Source organism: Pelodiscus sinensis, chromosome 4 (genome assembly GCF_052426305.1).
Source record: "Pelodiscus sinensis isolate ZL-2025 chromosome 4, ASM5242630v1, whole genome shotgun sequence".
Classification (NCBI taxonomy): Eukaryota; Metazoa; Chordata; order Testudines; family Trionychidae; genus Pelodiscus; species Pelodiscus sinensis.
This window is the reverse complement of record NC_143055.1, coordinates 28,433,000-28,447,353: the sequence shown is the minus strand read 5'-3', so window position 1 is coordinate 28,447,353 and position 14,354 is coordinate 28,433,000. Positions and strand designations below refer to the sequence as shown.

General features: G+C 42.1%; 1 long non-coding RNA gene across 2 annotated transcripts in view; it reads left to right on the top strand.

Moving 5' to 3' along the window:
- The window catches only part of LOC149524499 (uncharacterized), an 85,775-nt gene extending 72,161 nt beyond the window's left edge, over window positions 1-13,614 (top strand). The window contains exon 3 of one of the 2 annotated variants that reach the window (XR_016349401.1): window positions 13,129-13,614. This is a non-coding gene — a long non-coding RNA (uncharacterized LOC149524499). Of the gene's footprint in view, window positions 1-68; window positions 2,091-13,128 lie in introns of those variants that run through there. The other variant, XR_016349402.1, reaches the window with a different exon arrangement.
- The last annotated feature ends 740 nt before the right edge of the window (window positions 13,615-14,354 follow it).

Below are 14,354 nucleotides of genomic sequence, written 5' to 3'. Positions count from 1 at the left end.
GAAGTAATTCTCAAGTGTGAAGGTTGGGAAGAGTCAAAGAAAGATTTTCTTTCTGTGGTTTCTTTCAGATGAGAAAATGACAGCAAAAGGAAGAGTAGAAACGAGAAAGCAGCAGAAAAGACAGGAAGTGCAAAAGAAGCACATGCTGAGCTCACCAAAGAGTGGTCAGAAGAGTGTGCACAGTGAGGTCTGGCAGCAGCTGGTCAGACATAATCAAGCACTAATGGCCATGCTATATTCATATGCCATGAGCCAGGCTGGAACCTCTGCTTCAAACTGGGGATGAGAAGGAGTTGCTAGTTTTACCAACTAGTGGACCTGAGCTCTAGGAAATTATCAAGGTGCACTTCTTTATGATGGTTCAGATTGTTTCCACATTCAAATTTACCAGTAATTGATTCATTTAACATTCATTAAATTGGATCTTTTTGAATATTCAATAATCAGAATTCAGTTTGGAATGAAATAATGATATAGTTCACATATAAAAGCAAAAAAGCACCTGCCACTATTGTGCCATTCCTCCAGTATTTTACTACTTCTACTACTACTAATAGTATTAGTAATAATAATAATTAATAATAAACAAAAAGAAGAGAGGCTCAGAAAGCACTTCAGGGTACAGTTATTCTCTGTAACGATTATTGTTATGTACAGTTTGCAGGCACTGAAAAGCTGTCACGCAATAACTAGCAGGCAGCTCAGAAAGTAAATTAAAGTAATTGATTAAATAGATCCAGATAAAAAACAAGTAATCGAAGGCACACTGCATAAAATCACAAGACCATAAAGTCCACCACAGCGGAACTCCCCTGTAATGCATTCTATAAAAGTGGCAGGACTTCTCTTATGTTCCTACCGTATTTGGTACATTGCTTGAGTCTTACTTATACTGTTCACAGTAAATGAAAGCCATGACAGTTGTTGGAATTGACTATACCTTGCAAAGAACTTTCTTAGAGTTCTTTTATAGGTTAGCAGATAAAGTGATGGAGCAATTTGATTTATAGAGGCCTTTACAAAGAGAGTGTGTCACTGAGGACATTTTAAGTGCCTTCCAAATATTTCAAGGCAGACGCTGCACATGCCACTTCTGTGCAAAAGCCTAGACTGTACTAAAGCCTAGACTGTACTAAAGCCTAGACTGTACTATACATTAAATCATTATTGTGTTCCTTAAAGAATGCTATTGACAAATTTGAGAGAAGTTGGAGAGGCAGAAACTTGGTACCGATAGCTCTGATGAAACCAGTATCTGAGCATTAAGTGCCAGGCTATTATTTTCTTGAACAATAAAGAAAAATACAAAAACTGAAGATTTATCCAAACTACAATATTTTGATTCGGATCTAAATGTTTCATAGATCCTGGATTTTGCTTCAGGACCATCTGTATTAAAAACCATGCGTCCTATAAGATGTTCTGAATGCAATCACTTTTTGTATCAATCAGGAAAAGAGCACACAGCCAGGCAAAGCATTCCAAGGAATTTATCCCAGAATATTTCACAATGGAGTTTTGCTCCAGAGCCTCAGATTATTATCTGAATCACACTTTTGGACATTGCCTATTTCTGAATTTGCCAATTATATTTATATTGTAAAATCTAAAACATTTTCTGAATGAGATTATATATATTTTTTTTGGATAAAGAAAATTCTGCCTCATAAATATTCATCTATATGAATTTCTTTTACAGCTAAGAAAATAATGAATTTCTTTTACAGCTAAGATGCTAAGGATTTAGGAAAAAAAGAAAAAAAAAGAATAGCTGGAAGATGAGGTTCAGGAAAAATGACCAGAAATGAAATTCAGAGTAAAATAAATTACATCAGTTTAAGTAAGAATAAAATGGAATACTATGCATTCATTTGTGCATCTAATCTGCATGCACAAATACAATTATTCTAGGAGCAAATGACCAATTCAGAGATATTTAAATAATTAAAATAAGTAATAACTGGCCATATACATGTGTATTTTATCATATCTGTATAATGAATAACATGCATATTTATATTTACATGGCTGCAATTCTCAAAATTTGACTACTACCACATGGGTAACACTATTTATCAGATAGGGATTAATTTGACTACTACTACATATAGATATACCTGATGTTAGTGTAGAGAAATATAAACACAATGGAAAAAACCTCAAATTATCTTAATTTAAATTTGAACACTTGGATAAAAATTCATATTAAAGCAACTGTTTGACATTTTTGGTCTTTCTTGACATATCACCATTGCAGATAATAGGATGCACTTTGTACAATCTCAACTTCCAAAGTCACCGGGTTAACATTTAATCAATAGTTCTCACTGTTACGGGCTCTACTGGGAAATATTAGGTTGTGACATGTGCTATGCATCATGAGGCAGGAGTTGGTGTGCTTGAAAAAATAATATGATTGCTGAGTTTCATTGACTCTGCTCTTGCATGTTTAATTATTTCTTACTAGAAGATGTACCTAGCATTGCCTGGGTCCTTCAGGGCAAGGGGGGATGGTGTGGGAGGTGCAGGAGTCATGGTAAAGCCTTTGGATGAAGGTGGGAGGGGGCAGGGCAGAAGTCTGGGAACATGGAGGGTGCAGGAGTCATGGTGAGGGGTTGAGAAGGGGCTTTGGGATGGAGATGTAGGGAGGTATAAGAGTGAGGTTTCAGGGTGGGGGAACCATCCACCTTTCTTTCCCCTCTCTTGCTGGTAGGGGACTTCTCTCCCCTTGCAGCCCTCTAGCTGGCACATACCTTCTGTCTCTCCCCCAGAACATCCCAGCTGAAAGGGCCTTTTGTCTCCCTGCAGCTCCCTGCCCAGCTGCCAGGGGCCTTTTGTCCCCCCCAGTCTCTGATGTCAGGGGCCTTCTCTCTCTTCTCCAGCCTCCTGCCTCACAGGGACCTTCTCTCTCTCCCCAGCCCCCCCCCCCCCCGCCCAGCAGGGAAAGGGATTTGAGACAGGGGGCTACTTACTCAGTCTGATGGTGAGCCCCAGCCCCAGCAGGCCACTGTCTTGGTAGTATGGCTGCCTCTAGTGGTCCCTCTGCAGTATAGCTCTCCCCTACACTCACTTTCCCCAGTGACCACTCTTAGCATCATATCCCTCCTCCCTGAGCTCCTATCTTTCCATGTTGTGGAAAACAGTCCCATTCCCAGTACTTCCCATTTTCCTGGCATACCAAACCCTGACCTTGCTTTAAGTTAAGATAAGAGGAAGCTACATACTAAATTTGGTGGTTCTAGTTTTTACTGTTAGTAGGAATTCTTGAACAAATAGAATAATGGACAGACACAAACAGGTGCACATTTCTAAAATGTATTGCTAGATAAAGTCCACCTTAAAAATTGATGTAGTTCTCTCTGTATAAAATGTAAAGGAGACCAGATCGGTGACTGTTATTGCAATCTCAAACATGTCTTTTCTCTCCTCTTGAAACATGCACATGTTTTCCATTGGCAGTTGTTCAGGCACACTGAAGGTAAGAATGCCCCATGAAGTGCGTAGCCTGCATTGAGGTGAATCAGAGCTTACCTATCCCAAAGAAAGCTCTGTAATGCGGTGCTATTATCAGGTGTACTGAGCCCTTTAAGGACCTCTTCCGGAGGCCTTGTGGTCCTACAATACCCTGTCCCAGCGAAAGAACAGTGAAGGTAGGTCCTCCAGGTTTTCCTAGAAGATCTGCAGATAAGTGCCCAGTCAGAGTTCAGCAGCCCCATTAAAAAGGAGTTGCCAGAGCCTGAGCAGGTCAATTGCTGGCTGGGACCAGAAAGGAGAAAAGGACTAAAATACTGTGAAACTCCATGGGTAAAGAGACTGGTGAGAAACCCTACTCAAGAAGGGATAGCACTGGGAAGCTCAACAGGCACAGAGGCCTGGGAGAGAGAATCCTGAGTAAAAAAAAGACCAGGGATGATTACAAACTCTTAAGACAAAGAGATCTGAGAGAAGACCTTGAGTTCAGGAATGAAGAAGCAGCAACTATTAAAGAAACTATTGTAGGTTTGTTGGCTTGGGACCCAGAGTAGTGTGTGGGCACAGGTCCCACCACTGGCCATGGGAAGTTGCCTAAGCCTCAAGGAAATAAGACGCTGTATTAAAAGCCCAGGAACGGGACTGGGAGTTTAAACAGGCCAAGAGATGAGGCTGAAGACTCTGGAGACAGCCAACCATTTGTTGGATTGTATTACCCTGGAAAGGGACTGGACTTAAAAAGTGACCTGACTGGAGACCTGGGAAAACATGGAAATACAAAAGACAAAGAGGATCCAGGGAGAAAGACTTGGGGTCATTGTTCTATGTCAAGGCAGAGGAAGACTTCAGGCTAATCAGAGGGGCTAAGAACTAAGCCCAGAAACAGGGCTGCAGACACCAACAAAGGGCTGATGTGGTTGAGTTCAATGATGAAATCGCTTGTGTAGATGTGTGGACAGAGTTGGCATCTGGGCTCATTGCAGGGGTGGGTTCCTGAATGATTATGATGGAGGTGTACTTCATGGTTACTGGAAAGAATTTGTTTGAGGTTAGGGAGTTGTCTGTAGGCAAGGATTGGCTTTCCCCCTGAGGCCTGTGAGAGTGAGGGGCCATTTTCCAGTATAGGTGATAGATTGTTGATAATGCATTGAAGGGGTTTAAGTTGTGGGCTATAGGTGATGACAAGTGGAATTCTGTTGTTTTCTCTTTTTGGCCTGTCTTGAAGTTGTTCATATCTGGGTACTCTTCTGGCTCTGTAAATCTGTTTTTTCACTTCTCTGGGTGGGTATTTCAGTTTTAAGAATTCTCTGTATAGATGCTGCAGGTATTTGTCTCTGTCTGTGGGACTGGAGCAAATCCAGTTGTATCTTAGGGCTTGGCTGTAAACCATAGATTGAGAAATGTGTCTTGGATGGAAGCTAGGGGTATGAAGGTAAGTGTAGCAGTCAGTAGGTTTCCAGTATAAGATGGTGGAAATGTGTCCATCATGTAATTCTACTGTATTGTCAAGGAAGTTGATCTCCCATGTGGACTGATCCAGGCTGAGGTTGATGGTGGAGTGGAAGTTGTTGAAATCCCTGAGAAATTCTTCAAGGGTCTCTTTCCTGTGGGTCCATATGACGATATCAATGTGGCATAAGTAAAGTAAGGGTGCTAGAGGGCGAGAGCTGAATAAACGTTGTTCAAGGTCAGTCATAAAGACGCTGGCATATTGTGGGGCCATGAGGGTGCCCATGGCTGAGCTGCTGACTTGGAGATACAAATTGTATCCCAATCGGAAGTAGTTGTGGGCAAAGACAAAGTTGCAGAGCTCTATAACCAAGTGTGAAGTGGTATCATCGGGGATGGTGTTCCTGATTACTTGTAATCCATCTTCATGTGGAATGTTGCTGTAAAGAGCTTCTGCGTCCATGGTGGCCAAGATAGTGCTTTCAGGAAGATTAATGACATTCTATAGCTTCCTCAGGAAGTCAGTGGTATCTTGAAGATATCTAGGTGTGCTGGCAGCATAGGGTCTCAGGGTTATTGCAGGGCAGAGGGAGGCTCCAGATCATTCACCCATGCCAGACTCTGTTCAGCTGGGGCCTCCTTCTGCCTGCAGACAGGTTCCTTGTCAGTTGCAGCAGCTTCTTTCCCAGTCCTGGAGCAGAGGGAGCCCAGCTTCTGGTGGTTATGGGGTGGCAGACAGATAGCGATGATCTAATGAGTGACAGAGGTAGAGGGGAGGAGGCAGAGCAAGGAGAGGAGCTTTGGAGGTCCAGTAATTAGAAGCGGTAGCAATCCTAGATTTAGCTGGAGGTCTGAGCCACTGAAGACCCACCAGATCGGATTAATAGGTGACATAGGGATGCTGAGACCAGAGGAAGTACAGGTTTGCACCTGGCTGACAGGAGGCACTCACAAGAAGTGAGTATCTCCCAACAAAGGTGAACTTTGATTGGCATTTGAAGCATTATGTTGTAGGTCTAAACAGAAATCCTAGCTCTGATCTGAACTTGGAAATCTTCACATCCAATTTCAGTAGATTCAAACAATTTAAACCAGAATGAGTCATTATGGTCCATTCATCTGAGAAGTAGGCTAGCCCTTATTTGTAGGATTGGCTACTCTCTATTTCTAAATGAGGTATGTGCTCCAGGGATGTGCTATTCATCTACAGTCATTTGGAGTTGTGAGTGCTTAGCACCTCTCAGCAGCTGGCTCCAAAATCCTAAATCTGAAACCTAATATTTGAAGGTGTTCAGATCTATATTTATGTCCAAATCTCGGCCCTCATCTCATAATATGACTCATCTAGGTCGCCCATGCAGGGCTTTATTAGAATTCCATAGCAGCACAATGATCTGTCTACATCCCATAGATAGTTGTTATGAGATCTGATTCATAGCAACTTACAGATTTCGGACTCATCCTTTAAAATATTTGAAGAAAGTCGTGGACAATTGATGAAAGTCCAGAGCATACCAATGATTAAAGTTTGAGAAAACATGACCTGTGAACAAACATTGAAAAAACGGTTTGTTTAGTGTGGAGAAGACTGAGGGGGACAAAATACAAGCTTTCATGTATGTGAAAGGTTGTTGCAAGGAGGAAGGAGAAAATTTGTTCTCGAAATTTTGAGGATAGTATAAGAAGCAATGAGCTGAAATTGCAGCAAAGGCAGTTTAGGTTGGATATTAGGAAAAACTTCCTGTCAGGGTAGATAAGAACTGAAATAAATTGCCTCAAGAGGTTGTAGAATCTCCTTCACAGGAGATTTTAAGAGCAGTTTAGACAAACACCTGTTAGGATCAAACACCTGTTAGATTGGGCTTGGTCCTGCCATGAGTGCAGGGGACTGGACTTGATGACCTCTTAAGATCCCTTCCAATCATATGATTATATGATACTGGAGATTGTTTTTTATTAAAAGTAATATTATTCCCCTTGTCTTAGAAACAGACTAATAAATAATTAAAAAGACAGCAGAACATTATTTCAGTAGGATAGTCACAATATATGCATGGTAAAGAGTAATGATAAGTATAAATGTATGGGCAGGTATTTCACTGCTTGGACTACTCAATTAACTTGAAGGAATTCTTGTTCTAACATTTTTCTTTAATATTTTTCCTTAAAATCACCTTGTATAGTATGCATTTCTTTTTCTTTACTGATAGTTTACAGAGTAACAGAACACACAGAATAATTCTTCAACAAATGGCTGTATAGAGGCAGTGTTAGGATTGAAAACGGGTTTAATTGGAGCCCAGATAACATTCAAAAACAGTATTAAATTTTCTTGACAAAAAAAGATTATGAATTTAAAAAACACATTTTAGATTTCCTGGCATGAACAAGTTAAGGAATTCAATGAGGGGGAGAAGTAGATATGTTGGACAGTAGGGATAGGGTCCAGAGTGAAAACTGATGAGGTTCAACAAGTACAGAAGAATCCCAAGCATCGTTACAGGCTGAGGACCAACGGGCTAAGTAGCAGGTCAGCAGAAAAGGACCCGGGGATAACAGTGGATGAGCAGCTGGATATGAGTCAACAGTGTGCCCTTGTAGCCAAGAAGGCTAATGGCATATTAGGGTGCATTAAGAGGAGCACTGCCAGCAGATCTAGAGAAGTGATTATTCCCCTTTATTTGGCACTGGTGAGGCCACATGTGGAGTATTGTGTCCAGTTCTGCCCTTCTTCCCCCCCACTATAGAAAGGATGTGGATGCATTGGAGAGGGTCCAGCGGAGGGCAACCAAAAGGATTACGGGGCTGAAGCACATGACGTACAAGGAGAGGCTGAGGTATTTTGGCTTATTTAGTCTTCAGAAGGGAAGAGTGAGGGGGGATTTGATAGCAGACCTTCAACTTCTTGAAGGGAGGTTCCAAAGAGGATGGAGAGAGGCTGTTCTCAGTAGTGATGGATGGCAGAACAAGGAGCAATGGTCTCAAGTTACAGTGGGGGAGGTCTAGGTTGGATATTAGGAAGAACTATTTCACCAGGAGGGTGGTGAAGCACTGGAATGGGTTACCTAGGGAGGTGGTGGAATCTCCATCCCTAGAGGTTTTTAAGTCCCGGCTTGACAAAGCCCTGGATGGGATGATTGAGTTAGGGTTGATTCTGCTTTGGGCAGGCGACTGGACTCAATAATCTCCTGAGGTGTCTTCCAGCCCTAGGATTCTATGATGCTATGAGTTTCTTATTGTCTTATAATCTTTAATTGTTCTCTGTCCCCTTTCACCATCTGTGCTGTGTTTGACTGTTGCTTGGGCTAGAGTTACAGGTAGCAGGAATGGAATGGCATTGGGGAGAAAGAAATATTATATCCTGCCTCTTTCAAATGCACATGTCCAGGCAGTGTTTCCCTGCTCTAGCCCAGTGTATGAGAACCTAAAAAAAACAAACTAATCAAAATGTGAAATGACAAATATGGCCTGGTTGAAATGGAAGTGTGTGGAGCACAAAATTGTTTAGAATTAAATGGCAAACAATGGTATAAGCAGTTGTGAAGAAACCACCCCTTTTGAACATTTCTACTGTTTACATCTCTGTGCAGCTCTGTTGTAATTAGGTGATTATATAAGTATCCACTTTCCCCTGAATTTTACTGCTTGCATCAGTGAATAAGAATTAAATTTTACTGAGACTAGGTAGTATGCATGGATCCCTGTGGAAATGGTCTCCTTCATAAGCTATAAATGATGATCACAAATGATGTGTGGCTTTGAAATATCTTATGCGGTGAATGCTTTAAATGCTGAGCATAAAATTCATGGTGTAAAAAGTAACCATATTTGCTTTGTTGAATTCATACGGAACCATTTTCCAATCAATTTGTGCTCCATCATGCTTCTTATGTGGTAATTTTTGGTGCCTAAATACGACAGGCATGGTTGAATGGCCTAACAGCTAAGTCTGAAACTACAGATTTAAATTCAGACATGGCCACCTTATCCCTTCCTCCTGTTGAGAGAAATATTGTCATGTCTTTTTATTGGGTAAGGACTTAGGCACTGATTTTGCTTTTATTGAAGTAAACGACAATACCCTAACTGGGTTTATTTAGTTAGCAGAAGAGAAGAGGGAGGGTTTAATAGCAGCCTTCAACTACACAAAGGGGGATTCTAAAAAGGATGGAGCCAGGCTATTCTCAGCAATAGAAGGTGACAGAACAAGGACCAATGGTCTGAAGTTGTAGTGGGGGAGATACAGATTCTATATTGGGAAAAAGTATTTCACTAAGAGGGTGGTGAAGCACTAGAATGGATTACCTAGCGAGGTGGTGATATCTCCATCTTACAGGTTTTTAAGGGCTGGTTTGACAAAGCACTGGCTGGAATGATTTAGCTGGGGTTGGTCTGCTTTGAGCAGGGGTTGAACTAGATGACCTCTTGAGATTTCTTCCAACCTAATCTCCTATGAATTGACTTCAGTTGGGATCAGGGTTTTAAACACTAAGGTCTTGATTGTTCTTTACAGACATTAAAGATATCATTGTATTTGTTGAACAGTGTTGCTAATCAAATCTTTTCATGCCCTTGTTGTACAATGGGGCTGTGTCTAGACTGTCCAGTTTTTCCGGAAAATCAGCTGCTTGAATTTCCGCAAAAGCACTGACTTCCTACTGTAAGAAATCAGTGCTTCTTGCAGAAATACTATGCTGTTCCCATTCGCGCAAAAGTCCCTTTTGCACAAAAGCGCGTCTCGATTGGCCACGGATGCTTTTCCGCAAAAAGTGCTTTTGTGGAAAAGCGTCATGCCAATCTAGACACTCTGTTCCAAAAATGCTTTTAACGGAAAACTTTTCCGTTAAAAGCATTTCCGGAAAATCATGCCAGTCTAGATGTAGCCTGGGTGTTCTGCCTGGCTATTGCCCCTAAACTCAGAAATGGCCGCATTTCTCTAGTTTTTAAAATTAACTATTTTTATAATGTATACCAGGCACAAAGCAATACATGTGTTTTTTATGTGGTGTGTATGGCCCATATATGGCCCCGGCTTATACCTCATGCAATGCATTGATTACAGTAGTGCTCTATGAATTATAGACTAGGGAAGAATTTGGCTCTACAAAGCAAAAGAAGGAATGTCTTTTCTATGTAGTAGAACAATACAACGCCTCTAGACCTGGTGTGTCAATTCATTGGTATGTTGTTTTCTCAATAGAGTTAAAATAATTTAAACCCATGCACATTCAGTTAATAAAGTTGTAATTAACCTTGATTGCCAGTTATAAATGACTGGTTTCAAATATCTTAATATTTAACTATATACATTTATCTCCCTGAAATGTACAACAGAACTGCTTCATAAAAAAAAATAACCTTTGGCCATTATTTACTTGCTATGAGAAGCTGTTTAATTGATTTTTTTGTGCCAAGTGAGATCAGTAAAGTGATCTGAAAAGGATTTGAACTGTTATGTAATCACATAATAATTTTCTGATCACTCCTGTAGTATAATTATATTTTGTTTACTGATTTTCTATTGATTGCTTATTAGGTACTTGCAAGTATCTTTTGGCCACCCTAAATTGTTTCTCTAGTTGTAATGAAAAAAACTTGTAATCTCTAAAATTCTTTTGTAACAGTGTATTATAGTCCCCTATGTATGTAAATTTGGCATTAGATGCTATATATCAAGGCTACTCAATATGTGGCTCATGGGCCTCCTGTGGTCCACAGTGCAGTTTGGATTTACACAGGGCCCAACATGTGTCCCACAGGTGGGATCCTTTGAACATGGCCTCCACTGGGAACACGCTCCACAACAGTGAGTCAATATAATGGTCTTCTGTTGATATGCGTTTTAGTAGTTAAATTCCTGGACTGTCATTGCTCATTAAAAGTGCTGTCATATGGGTGGAAATTGGGTAAATATTGCATTTTATTAATATCAGCAGAAGTGACTTAAATTGACCCTGAATGTGGTGTAGTCTTCCCTTAATCTTTGTATTTACGTCCATCAGTGAAAGAAGCTATTTGCATATATTTGCATATATATTTGCATGTATATGCAACCACACTTAAGTTGCAGCCCTCAGCATGTGCTGTGAGTATCGTTGTGGCCCCTGGGGCTTCCAAAGTTGAGTAGCTCTGCTCTATATAGTTTATGGACTATTTTGGGACTATTGCATTGGAGGAATATGCTTTTGATATTATTACAGAGAGAATAAGAGTGTACTGTTGCTCTGAGAAAACTGACTTCAATCTGAGTTGCTTATTCATAACACTTTGACTGCAACCAGCATAAAAGAATGGTATACAAGTTTTGTCTGTAGTGAAAAACCATTGGTGGATGCTTTCAGATATGATTGTTACCAAAAAGCATAGGATCACCATGCAATATAAGTTATATGAATTGTTTAGCACAAATCTCTGAAACACCAGTCTTTTGCTTAAGATGGAATATTATGAAGGAAGAATATACTTTCTGATCCACCAAGCTTAGCATTTAAAGAGAAGAAAGGAAACTTATAAAGTAAGATATGTGGTGTGTCAGTCTGGAGCACAGTAAATGAAAAGAAGTCTGAAAAGCTGAGAAGTAAAAAGGTTAAAATCTATGTTTCAGCAATAAGCTTTGCAGAAAATGGTCGCTCTGATGTGGATTAAGCTGTACTCTGACCTTTCAAAGAATAAGCATTTTTTTCAGCTGTCACTATATCAACCCACAAAGCAAGCAATATCATTAGGGAAAGCATCCAGGCTGGCAGACTTTGAAGACTGTGTGTCGATGAGTCATGACCCCCAATTCGGCAAGAGAAGTGAAGGTTAAAACATATATATTATATTAAATTGACCTAATAACTGCAATTATATTGCTCTCTCAAAAATTATTTGAAGGGAAGATGTGAGATTGCTCTGAGTTAATGTGTTTTTAAGTATTTTTAAGTAGCAGTGGGCCTGAACCAGTCCCTGGATCTCAACATACCAAGTATGTGTGTGAGTCAAAGCCTGGATCTGGATGAATTTGGTAGCTAATACTAACACTATATTGGCTTGTGTTGCAAATGAGCTCCCTTCCAGATGAATTGTAAGGAGCTGAAATCTGGATTTGACATATAGATATAGATTGCTGTAGTTTAGCTGTTTTGGGGTCCATCATCATTATACCTTTTTTTTTCTTTTTGCATTGTTATTTACAAAACTTTGTCTAATGCCTTCTCTGCAAAATTCTCAAAGTGCTTCACCAACATTATTAATAAAATGAACCTCACCACATTGTTTGACAAGTAGAAGAGTTCTGTGTAAGCTTGAAAGTTTCTTTTACCAACAGAAGGCATTGAAAATGAGACAAGGGAGGTGAGACAATATCTTTTATTGGATCAACTTCTGTGTAAGCGTGAGTTCTCATCTGTCCCACCAACAGAAGCTGGTCAAATAAAACATATCACCTTATCCCCCGCTCATGCCTCTTTGATAAGGTAGGATCAGCATGACAATAACAGCACCGCATACAACTATGTAAGTCTTGTTCTTAGTTTTTAAGCATAGAGGTCAAGGACTATGCATAGAACTGACATGAGACCTGTGGCCCCAGAAGCAGATGAGGGACTAAACTGACTCAGTTAGTTCTGATCCAGTTCCTGATTCCCTCTTGCTCACAGAGAAAGCAAGATATTTTGGCTGGCTTTTTGGTGTCAAGCTAAGTTAAGGCTCCACCCACTCTCCTTTTGCTTGTCTACTGTCTACCCACTTACCTGGGAGTGAGAAAGGCCCTGCAATAGTTGAGGTTTTCTTGCACATGGACTAGCAATTCTGTTAATTTACACAGCGCACTAAGGGCATGTCTACACTGCAGTGTTATTTTGAAATAAGGTGAGTGTCTGCGCAGCAAGTCCTTTCCCTGTGGGATGCCACCATTGCCAGACCTGGAGTTTGTGCAGCATTGAAGGAAGGTGAACTGCCTTGTTACTCCCTCCCACTTGCAGGCTCCTGGCATGACCGGCACCTTCTCATGCCTTCTTGTCTTTGGGACATGGGGGTAGCGAGGCTCCCCTGGGACATCTGTGCTCTTGCAGGACAGTGCCCGCTGTCTAGGCCACAGATGGCCTTGCTTGAGGCACATCACCATTGTGTGAAATGAGACCTTTTAGTGTTGGCTCACACATGAGGGCTAGGCTTTTCAGGCTCCCTGTCTCATGGGATGACTGCCCTTCTCTCTGTTCTTCACAGCAGGACCAGCTGCATGAGAAGCATGTCCAATACTTCCCGCACCAGCTTCATGACCCTGTGAGAGCTGCCACTGCAGATGATCCCAGGAAGACCTGCAGCAGGAACATGTTGCCTGCCTGCATTCCTTGCAGCAGTTTTTGGAATGGAAGGACTGGAGGGTGGCTGCCGGCCTGGAGGAGTGCCATGCTGACAGGGAGCTGCACCGCACCATCTAGCGGGAGTTGCCCCAAGAGACCTGGAGCATGTGTGTGGCCTACACCGCCACCGCCTGGTGACTGCCATTGAGCAGTCCCCTGACCTCCTGCTTCTGCCCCGCCCCTCTGACTTCTCCCCTTCATCTCCCCATGGCTGCTGAGGACCCCACACATGAGGTGGTGGGACCACCTGAGGCAGGCAACAGCCCCAGCCCTGAGCACCTCCCCCCTTTCCACCTCTCTTCTCCCAGATTCTTTCCCCGGTCCCTCCCCAGTTATATTTACCCCAAATAAAAACTGGTTATTCTTTGAAAACAGAAAGTCTGGTTTATTGCATCTGCAGGAGAAGGGGGCAGGGAGAAAGGAAGGCTGGGGAAGGAAGGTGCAGAAGGAAAGGCACGGAGGTGCACTGCAGAAGCCCCTTGTGGGGAGGCCCAGGGGAGAGTGTCACAGATGTCCTTGTATGAAACTCTCCTGCAGGGTCTTCTGGATACACACAGCTTTCTGGATGGGCCAGCCAGATGGCAGTAGTACATGTCTGTTCAAAGGCCCTTTCAAGCTGCTGAGCCCCTGACCCCCACCCTGGCAGGAATGTCTCCCCATTGTTCTTTCACAAGTTGTACATGACACAGTAGTCTGATACCATCTGGGAGACGTTCCACTTGCAGAGGTTGTGGAGGGTGAGGAGACAGAAGAACCTCCCCTTCAAACACCTGAAAGTGCCCTCCATGATGATGTGGGCCCTGCTAAGCCTGTCATTGAAACATTCCTTTGTTGGGGTCCAGGTGTCCCGTGTAGGGCTTCATTAGCCAGGGGAGCAGAGGGTAGGCTGTGTCCCCCATGATGCACATCAGCATGTCCATGTCCCCAACCCTGGTTGTGTGGTTGGGGAAAAATGTGCTGTCATACATCCTCCGGAACAGCCTGGAGTTCCTGAAGATGTAGGAGTCATGTGCCTTCTCTGATTCCCCAACGTTGATGTCAGTGAAGTGGTATAGGTGGTCCACGAGGGCCTTCAGCATGATTGCAAAG